Source organism: Pinus tabuliformis, chromosome 1_2, assembly GCF_031772625.1.
Source record: "Pinus tabuliformis cultivar Carrire ecotype Pingquan chromosome 1_2, CPIR1, whole genome shotgun sequence".
Taxonomy (NCBI): domain Eukaryota; kingdom Viridiplantae; phylum Streptophyta; class Pinopsida; order Pinales; family Pinaceae; genus Pinus; species Pinus tabuliformis.
This window is the reverse complement of record NC_142298.1, coordinates 1,158,955,602-1,158,965,530: the sequence shown is the minus strand read 5'-3', so window position 1 is coordinate 1,158,965,530 and position 9,929 is coordinate 1,158,955,602.

The following is a 9,929-nucleotide window of genomic DNA, read 5'->3' as shown; positions in this document are numbered from 1 at the left end:
TGTATCAGTGTCAATATTTAATCCTGCAAATTCTTGTTGCAGAGTTAAAAAATGGTTTATTTGCTTGTCATCCTCAAATACTTGCCAATCATTCACATTGTTTGGAATGGAGGGTCCGTGTTTTACCTCAGCTGTAAAACAATGATGGGGCCCAAAAGGTAGCTTGCAGGTACTTGCAAATGTGGCTAAACTATGAGCATGTAGATTGTGGGTTCTAGGAACCTTAGTGATTTGGAATTCAGAGAAAAAGTTTAGTACCTCAGCAACAGCAGACCTATAAGTCCTTAGTCTTTTGTCATTGGTGACAAAGTTTCCCTTCACTTGTTGAATAACTAAATCTGAATCACCCATGATTGAAACCCTGGCAGCTTGTAAGGACCTTACTAACTTGAGGCCTAGTAAAAGGGCTTCATATTCTGCCATGTTATTGGTACATCTGAAGTTCAATCTATAGGCTCTGCCTTCTGCATGACTATTTTCTTTATTGTGTACCCAAACTCCAGCTCCTGCCCCTAACTTGTTGACTGAGCCATCAAATTCAAGGAACCATAAGATATCTAGTTGGGAAGGAGATTTGATGATCTGTTCATGGGATGGCAATGTAAGTAGAAGTTGTGGTTTTTTCTCTAGCTTGTCTTCTAGGACAGTTTCATCATTTGATTGGGTATGTTTGATATTTAGAATAGTAGCAGTATTTAGTGTTTGATTGACTGTTGTTTCATGGATGATAATTCTTTTATTTGGATCTTCTTCTTGTATGAGTGTCTTGGTTCCAACATTATTGATTGAGAGAGTTGCACTGCCATTGAAGAGAATGTATGAGTCTATGTCTGAATGGACAACATATATAGGAAAGTTTTGAGGCTTTTCTTCACTGCTGACCATGTATTTCATGAGTGTTTCTCTGTACAGTCTTTTTGGTTGCCCAAAAACAGAGATAGTGGCATATGACATGTCTAATTGTAGGGAACCTTGGAGTTTAGCCCCCCATGATCTTGACAACAGCATTCCATACTTAGGTGGGATATCAGCAACTACAACGTCCATCAGAATTGTTTTGTTTGGGTATTGAACCAAGGACACACATAAATCCTTTATGAGACCTAAACATTTGACTTGGCTGGAGTCAAAAGAAAACAGGTCTTTGTATGGTCTTGTTATGTCCAAATTCAATCTTTCCATGACTGCTTTTGGCATGAGGTTGTGAGAAGCACCTGAATCAAACATTGCATTGTGTAGTATTTTGTCATGAATATGTAAGCTGACATAAAAAGGTAGTACCCCTGTGACTATTGTTTTTCCATCCACTTCTGGGCCAAACAATAATTCTGGAGTGTCATCTAACACATTGACATCATCTTTGCTGTTAGTGAGTTGAAGGGACTTCTTGATCTGTAGCTTATAGATGTCATGCTTGGCTAGTTCTAAAAGGGGAATAGCTATTTTTAGTTTGCCAAGTTCAGTTTCTAGGTCAAAGGGTTTGTCAAATTGGGTCTTGGGGTTTTGAATAACAGTCTTTTCCTTGTTCCTTAACTCTTCTTCCTGATTTTCATCCTGATCTTGGGGTTTATCTTTCTTACTCATCTCTTTATGAGTAACCTTTGCATTAGGGTGAGAGGATGATGTAGCCATAGGCTGTTTTAAGAGGAATGGTTCAGTGACCTCTTCAATAGTTACTTGTTCTGTAGGCGATTTTATTTTACCCTCAGGTTCCATCACTATGGCTCTCTTAGGCTGTTGGCTGTCTTTGGTCTTCTCAGGCAGATTCACATTAACAGTTCTGCTCCTTAGCTTGTACTGTTTATGGACTTCATAGACAGCAGTGTCATAGCCTTGTTTAAAGTCAAACGATTCACCTGATTTGGTTTGAAACAGTTTGATTTCATCATCCTCCTGATCCTCATGATCTTCTTGTGTTAAGAAAACTTGACTTTCACCATCTAGACCCATTAAATTAATCTGAGAATCCTCATTGGGTTCAGTAGATGTAGAAGTCTCAGCATAGTTCTCTTGAAAAGGGGGCCTTATGTCTGGGTCGGCATTTGCCTTGCCCATGTTTGGGTTTTGAGTTCTCCTAAAATTTGGATTCCTAGGGGGGTTGTTTTGTGGTGCTTCCCATGATGATTTTCTTTCAACTGATTCCACCCTATCCCCCAGTCTTTTCATGCCATTGAGTATTGCATCTAGCTTTTGATCAAAAGCAGTGGGTTCCTCTTTGAAAACCGTCCTTTTTTCCAGCCTTGCTCTGTTTCTCTTGGCAATCAGGTTAGCTTCCACTGTGACAGCAACCCTCTGGGCCTCTGCAAGGGATTGAGGATCTCTTTCCTTCAACTGATAGGCCATGTCAGGGTCAAAACCATCAGGGAATTTGTACAAAGCTAGATCAGGAGGAGGTCTTAAATTTTGTGGAATCGCGTTGTATACATTGTTAAACCTTGCACAATACTCCAATACGGTCTCTTGGGGTCCTCTTTTGATGGTGTCATATTCTCCAAGTATGTGCAGGGGATCTTTCTTCTTCTCCCATCTATTAGTAAAGAATTGATACAGCTCATCAGGAGTTGTGATGAAATTTGCATTCAGGGATCTAAACCAAGTTCTTGCATCACCAGTTAAACTCTGAACAAACATTCTCATTCTCACACTGTCATCATCTATTTCATAGGTCTCAAAATGGTCTTGCATTCTTTTCACATGCTGAACAGCTGTCAAAGGGCCAGTGGAGTCAAAATATGAGATTTTGGTTTGGTAATCTTGGGGTAGGGCTGCAGCATTAGCTGGTATCTGCAAGGGTGCATATCTGTTAGCCATATTCACAAGGTTTGGGGGATTTACAGGGGCAAATGGGATGACAGGGTTAATGGGAGGGGTAGAAACTAGGATGTTGGTTAAGGGGATATGTGCAGTGGATGAAGATGTGAGAGGAGGACTTTGAGATGTGGATGGTGAACTAGGGGAACTAGGGGTGGACCGAAAAAGGACCTTGCATGGAGTAGGGATAAGGCTGGGATGATCTGAATCTGAAGTTAGATCAGCAGGCTGCTCCTGCTTTTGCTGCCTCCTAATGTTTCTAGGGATGGTATTTGGATCATCAACAATGATGGGTGGATTAGGGTCAGGATTTTCCCTAGTGTGCCGTGGATTTTTCTTGGGAGCCAGCTTCTAACTGTTTTTTAGGACTTTATAGGAAGTTTTTATATCTGTAAGGACTGGATAAAGATTTTGGAATGACTACATATATTTCAAAGCTGAGATGAAGATTCTCTGAAAAGAGCTCTTCCCTAAAACTGTCAATGTTACACAGAAACAATTTTGAAGGCCTCTTGACTTGTTTCAGGCTTGATTTCAGGCTTTGAGAGATGTATAGAAATTGGAAAATCCTAAGAAGTCCCTAGTGGAGTCGCCAATTATGTTAACACCCAGGTTGTTCCCTATGACTCCCAAGGGAATACGGCCGGGGTAACCACTAACCAATCTTTGGGTTACAGTTCCTAGCCAAACTGCAACCAGAGAGGGCTCTCTCTTTATGATTTGTCTCTGTTTTGTTATTATTTTAGGCTAGCTATTATGCTCAGGTTTTAGTTTATATTTTGGTTGGATGACTTCTCTTGAGGCTTAAAGTGTAATATTCAGACAGTTATTTTCCATTGGGCAATGGAGTCTGGAGGTATGAAATGCCTGATACGCTGGAAGGATGATGTTTAGCCTGCAGGGCCTATTGGGTATTCCACAAAAACAATTTGAACTTAGGTGATGAAGTGTGTTTAGCCCATGGAGAGCAGTTAAGAATTCTCCACGAAAGCTGGTGATGTGAAAGTGAAATATGTCACTCAGGAGCAGACTTGAATTCCTGAAAACTATGATCACTGTGAAAGATATATCCTGGAAGTGTAGCAATTAAGAATTACACTTATGCAGATTATAGCTGAAGAAAGACATTAATTAACAACATAGATTGAGCCCAGGGTATTGCATGAATAAATCCTGAAGGCTATTCTTTTTCTGTGCTGTTAAACCTTTAGAAACTTAGAAACAGATATGGGTTGCAAGAGATTAAAACATATAACAAAAGAGTTACAGAAAACTTATTGTATTGTAAGATGCACAGGAATCCTGCAGAATTCAACAACACCAGAATGCATTCAAACGCTTCAGAACTTCAGAAATTCCATCACTTTCCTTTATTAAACTCTGGAAAGATTACAGCAGAAGAACTTCTACAAGAGAAAACAAATAACAACTGATCAACCAACCCCTCAAACTAGTGCGAGAGGCAAATATATACAAACGTTTTTACAAAATATCTAAGGCGTTGAGTCATCTGAGAAATAAATGTTTCACCAACTTTGTACACAACAGCAGGAAAGAAGTTATTGCTGCCTTTAATACAACATAAATGCTCTTTTCATCTGTCAGAAGATATTTAGCTTTGGGAATCCAACGAGTCGGTTGGAGTGATCCGCATCAATGCTGGAGAATGCGTTTTTGGAGCTGTTCTGCTGTCGTTTCTTGGCCTGGACACCTGTAGCTTTTCATCTTGCTTTGTTGGCCATAAGCTCTGCTGAGTTGGCTCAGCTTTCATCTTTAATGTATGCTGACTCTAATGAACTGTCCTGTGCATGACAATTCAGATTTTCTGTAACCAAAATTCGGTGAACGGCTTGCTGTTTATAAAATCATTTGAATTGCCTTGGTCCACCAGTCCTGTGTAGGTAATTGATGCCTGAGAATGGCATCCATTGTCTCCTCTGCTTCTGTATATTTATAAAAATTTGGGGCCACATCAAACAAGTGCGTGATTTCATTCATTATAAAAAATAGACTTTCTACCTTATTGTAGAAAATATGTCCTGTAATTGGCCCTGTATCTTCTGAAGTGCTGGCCTTCTCATTGATCTGAGTTGAAGCAAAATCATTCACTCTTTTGGCATACTGTTCATGGGTGAATAATTTCCCTCCGCTGTTCAGTAAGCTAGGGAGTCCTCTGCTTCGTAATATCTGAAATCTCTCCATCAACCTGTTCACCTCAGTTTGCATATCCTGGGTTCTTCTTTCCAATGTCTGCACCAGATTTCTCAGAGTAAGAACCCTCTTGATCATTTGAACAGTCTCAGTTCTGTTTGTAATTCCCATGGTAGCTAACTGAGAACTTGTTCTATTGCTGAGTACATTAATCATTCTGTTGGCCACTTCAGGCACATTGCTTAATAAGGCTCTTGATCTCTGAACCTCCTTCTGTGCCTTTGGGATGAGCTCTAATTGCTCATGGATTGTCTCAATATATTGCCATTGATTGGTAATTGATTGGCCAATATTGGGCCATAGCATTGCTCTAATTTCAGCCACAATTTTGTCTAGTTTGAGCTCATTTTCCAGCTCTTTGATCTTGTCTTTAAGGACTTTGATTTCCCTGCCCTTTTCTGCCACTTCTCTCTTTGATTTATCATGTCTGTCATTGATTTTGGCTAATTTTTCCCTGGTCTCATTTAACTCGGTCATTTGAGCTTCCAGGATTTGAATTTCATTCTTCAACTTTTGCATATCCAGGCTTTGGGCCTGCTCTGTGGTTGTTGGTGCTGCTGAAGTAGATGTTGCTGTCTGTTCAGTCTGTTGAGGAGGAGGAGCAGTGATAGGAGCAGTTTCCTCAAGATTGATGACCAGAGGAGGCTGAGAGGTCTGACCCTCTTCTCTTTGTTTCAGTGTTGTTTGCAATGCTGCTTGTGCGGCCTCTGATTCTCCCAACTTTTCTTGTGCTTGAATAAGCTGCTTATAAAGGGAAATCATCAAGGCTGTGGCATCCTGCTCATGTCTTATCTGAGCTGCTTCATCTGTTTGAGGGTGAATGGTAGCTGGGAGTTTGATCTTTTTCCTTAAGGCAGCCATGTCAGCATCCCTCAACTTCAATATCTCTTGTATTCCTTTGATATCTTTGGGATCATGCCCAATCTCAATGATTATGTCTTCCAAGGACCTTATTCTGTTGTCCTTTGCCTGGGATGATGCCCTCTCCAACTCCAGTTGAGAGGCTGTATTATTGAGGCTGCTTTCTAGCTTATAATTTTCTAATGTTTTGTCTGCCAAGGAGGCATACACCATCTCACCAGTCTGTTTGTGCAGTTCAATTTTATCCATTGGGTGTATGTCCTTGGCCAGGACCTCCAGATTGGTTTTGAGGTAATCTGAGGCAGATTGGGGCTGCAATGCTGTTGGCATAAAATGGCTCATGATCATTTTGCCTTCCTGTACATCAAATGCAGACATCAGTCTTTGTTGATTGGTGGGAGCCATTTTCAATAAATGGTTGTACAGCTGTATCTTGATAGGGTCACTCCTCCTTTTGATGTCTATAAATTGCTGCTTGATGCTCATTTCTCCTTCTCTTTGCTGGCTGGAGGAGCTGACCTCTCCTCCCATAGTTCTGTCCTGTTCCTGCTGGAAGGAACTGGCTGAAGCTTCTCTGCTGGGTGGGCCCATGCCCAATGCTTGCCTTATTGCTATGTCATCCTCAGAAAAGTCATTCAACCTTTGCCTTTTCTCTCCCTGGTTTATAGATGATGTCAGGGGAGTTTCTCTATCCCTTTTTCTGTTTATGTCCTCCTTCTGTGGAGTTTGGAGGACCGAGGCATCAAAGGTAGTTTCTGGCCTAGGAGGCACTATGTTTTGAGCCTGTTGCTCAGTGGAAGTTGGAGTATCAACTACTCTTTCTTGCTGTAAGGGCTGCTGTCTCTCATGTGGCCCTTCTTCTTGATGCAATTCCTGTTGTTGTTGTTGTTGCTCTGCCTGCTGCTGCATTTCTTTATCTACCTGCTCTTGAGTCACTGGAGGTGGCTGCTCCTTACCATGGAGTGATTGTTCTGTCTCCATTTCCTTTTCTTTGCCTTTGCTAGATATATTTTTAGTGGCCTTGGTAGTTTGTTGTTTGGCAGTTGAGGAGGATGCAGCTGCTCCCACTTGTGTGCCCGGAAGTGTGAATACCTGTGAACAAAGTTCAAGGTCAGCCATCTTCCTTAGATTCCTTACTGCCCTCTGATTTAGCTCTTCTTGTGATACAGGCTCTTCTAAGGTCCCTCTCCTCCATTTGTCTTGGTTTGCATATTTTTCAATGTGAGGGATACTACAATGATCATAGGCAGACAACTTATATTTGAGCCTCCTCATAGTTATAAAATGATTAGGGTCATAGGGTTTCCATAGGAAACTAGTTTGAAGGCCAAGGGACTCAAGCATTCTATCTGCTTCCTTCCATCCTTCCTCCCTCTGGTTATAGATAAAATGGCCAAGTTGGCTCTTGACCTTCAACTGTGCTTTCTTGCCTTTACCTGAAAAGTGAAGCACATCAACATGGCCAAATTGCCTGAAGTACTCTAGGGCAAATAGCCTCATAGGCACATACTTATGTAATCTGAATGGAGGCAATTCACACCCATATATCCTGATGACGGTGTGGTTTTGGTAGAAGTACCAATCCCCAATGCTGTAAGATTTGGATAGCTGAAGAATTCTCTGCATGTCATCGGTGAGTCTTGCAGGAGGTGAGCTCATCAGCATTGCCATAGCTGGATGGATGAACAGATCTATGAATTCACAGTAAGTGTATGGAGAATCAGATCTAGTGTGGAAGACAGAGGACCAATAGACCACTGATCTGGGATTGCCTTGGGCATCCACTCTTTTGATTGAAAAATGAAATTTCTCATGTTGATGGTACAAGATCAAATGGTAAATGTAGGAGGTGTATCTGAACACCTTTTCTCTGGATAAATTCATTAGCTGCTCATGCATTTTGTCGGAGATGTAGGTGGCATAATCATAGAAAACTGGAGGTCTGCCCGGAGCGAACATCAGCATCATTACCAGTACAGTTTGGTCTACCAATTCTACTGAGCTATAGCCCAAAATAGGACTAATCATATCTACCAAGTCCCTGCCCAACTGGTTAAGGTATACTTGATTCAGAGGAGGATATTGCACAAAATCAGAGTCAATGTATAACTGATTTAGCTTAGTGATTTGGGCATCTGTCAATCTAGCCCCTTGTTTTATCAGGTCTACTAGTGACAAAGGGACCAATTTTCTCTGAGTTTTGAAGCAGAGCATGTTCCTGATGGCTTCAGGAGTGATGTAAAAGACAGCAGAACCAGAAGGATCCAACACAGCCCTCTGAGTAGGGTCATAACATACAGCACAAAGATGGATCAAATCAGGGAATTGATTGACTTGAGGCAGCTTAAAAATAGGAAGAAAAGAATCCCATATACCCAACACATCTGTTCCAGTTTCATGTTTGGCCTTAAGTTCATTGAGCAGGTGGATATGGAACTTGGTTCTCATCAACATCTCTTCTGAAATCTGATAATCCATATCTGCCAAGGGTTGCCATTCCAATTCCCTTTGAGGGGCATTCAGAGGCTGAACATTTAGTACTACAGGTGTCTCCATTGCAAAAGAGGATTCTGAATTAAGTGTAAAGTGGTTTCAATTGAGCAGGACAGTATAGAGGAGTGTCTCTTTACCAGGGAGGTGAATTTATAAGGAACAAAGAGTAGTTCTAATAAACAGCGATTGAAATACTGTTTAAAGTGTAAATAAGACCAATGCCTGGCCTCACTCTGTCTTTCTCAGCAGGTAAATTCAGTTTAAATGAGTCTTTCGCGAATGCGCGAACAGAGTAAGGTTTTTAGTGAAAATGCGGGCAAACAAGGCTCAGCTAGTGTTTTTCGAGTTCACAATTGTAAATGGGGCCAGGCGCAAGGATTTCTGCTGGTCAATTATATGTTTTTTCACAAATTTAATCGTCCTTGGCAATTTACAGACAAAACCAGGTGAAGGAAGGATTTTCAAGGATAAATACCTGGTTTTCAGAGAGCAATGGAGAGGAATGCAGGTGAAAATGGTGCGCTGGCGGTCTCCTGGTCGAGTTCTGCAGGTTGGTGCACTATTGGACGTGAAAAAAGCATGCAGGAGCAACAAACATTTTTGTAGAAAAGTGACAAAAAACGTGAAATTTGGCTATAATATTGATTTTTCGGACTTTTGGCGCGTTTTTCTGGTGACGTCAGCATGACGTCATCGGTGGGGTCAGGGCCGGGTGACGTCAGCATGACGTCATCAGGTGAGGTGGCAGGCTCTGAGTGGTCCACGGGGATGATGAAGTGGCAAGACACATTGGCAGAAGGTCGGGCGCAGCGGTTGACGCGATGGCAGGGTGGCACTGACGTGGGATGACGTGGGAGTGACGTTGGACAAGCGGGATGACCGAAACCGGAAGCGGTTAGCGGTTTTATATCGCACCGCTTATGATACGGACGAGGTATTTGTCAGGCGTACCTCCGATGCGCTGTGGGGAAGACGCGTGGCGGCCGAATGACGTAACCTTCTGACAGATATCGGAAGGTATCTGTCGGACGTCGGAGCCGCTCCGATATCAATGAGGGCCGTCGGATCTCATGGGCCCGATCCGACGGTTGACGGAGGGGTAAGGTGCTCGACCGGTACGGGGGTAATTGGCGGATGTCGGAGCCGCTCCGACATGGATGAGAGCCGTTGGATTAGAGGCTCTCAATCGGACGGCTGTCGGATCAATGAAATGATCGGCCGATACAGAAGGGGGCGGGGTTATTTTAATATTTATTTCGGGATCTGTGCTTGGCGGAGGACCATTGGGGTATGGAGGGTTTCAATGGTTTTTCCATGTATTTTCAAATAAATCAATGTAGCGCCCGAACCATTGGATAATCACAAAAATGGGTTTTTTATGAATATTTTGTGAAAATGCGCTCGGTGCTTAGACTTTGGATAAAGGAGAAAAGTGGGTTTTTGTGTATTATTTGGCAATTTAGAGCGGGTAAGGGTAAAGCAAGGTCTTTTACAAGGTTTATGTTTGCAAATGGGGTGTAATGGGTTAAAAATGGATTCAGAAAGGGGGAGGA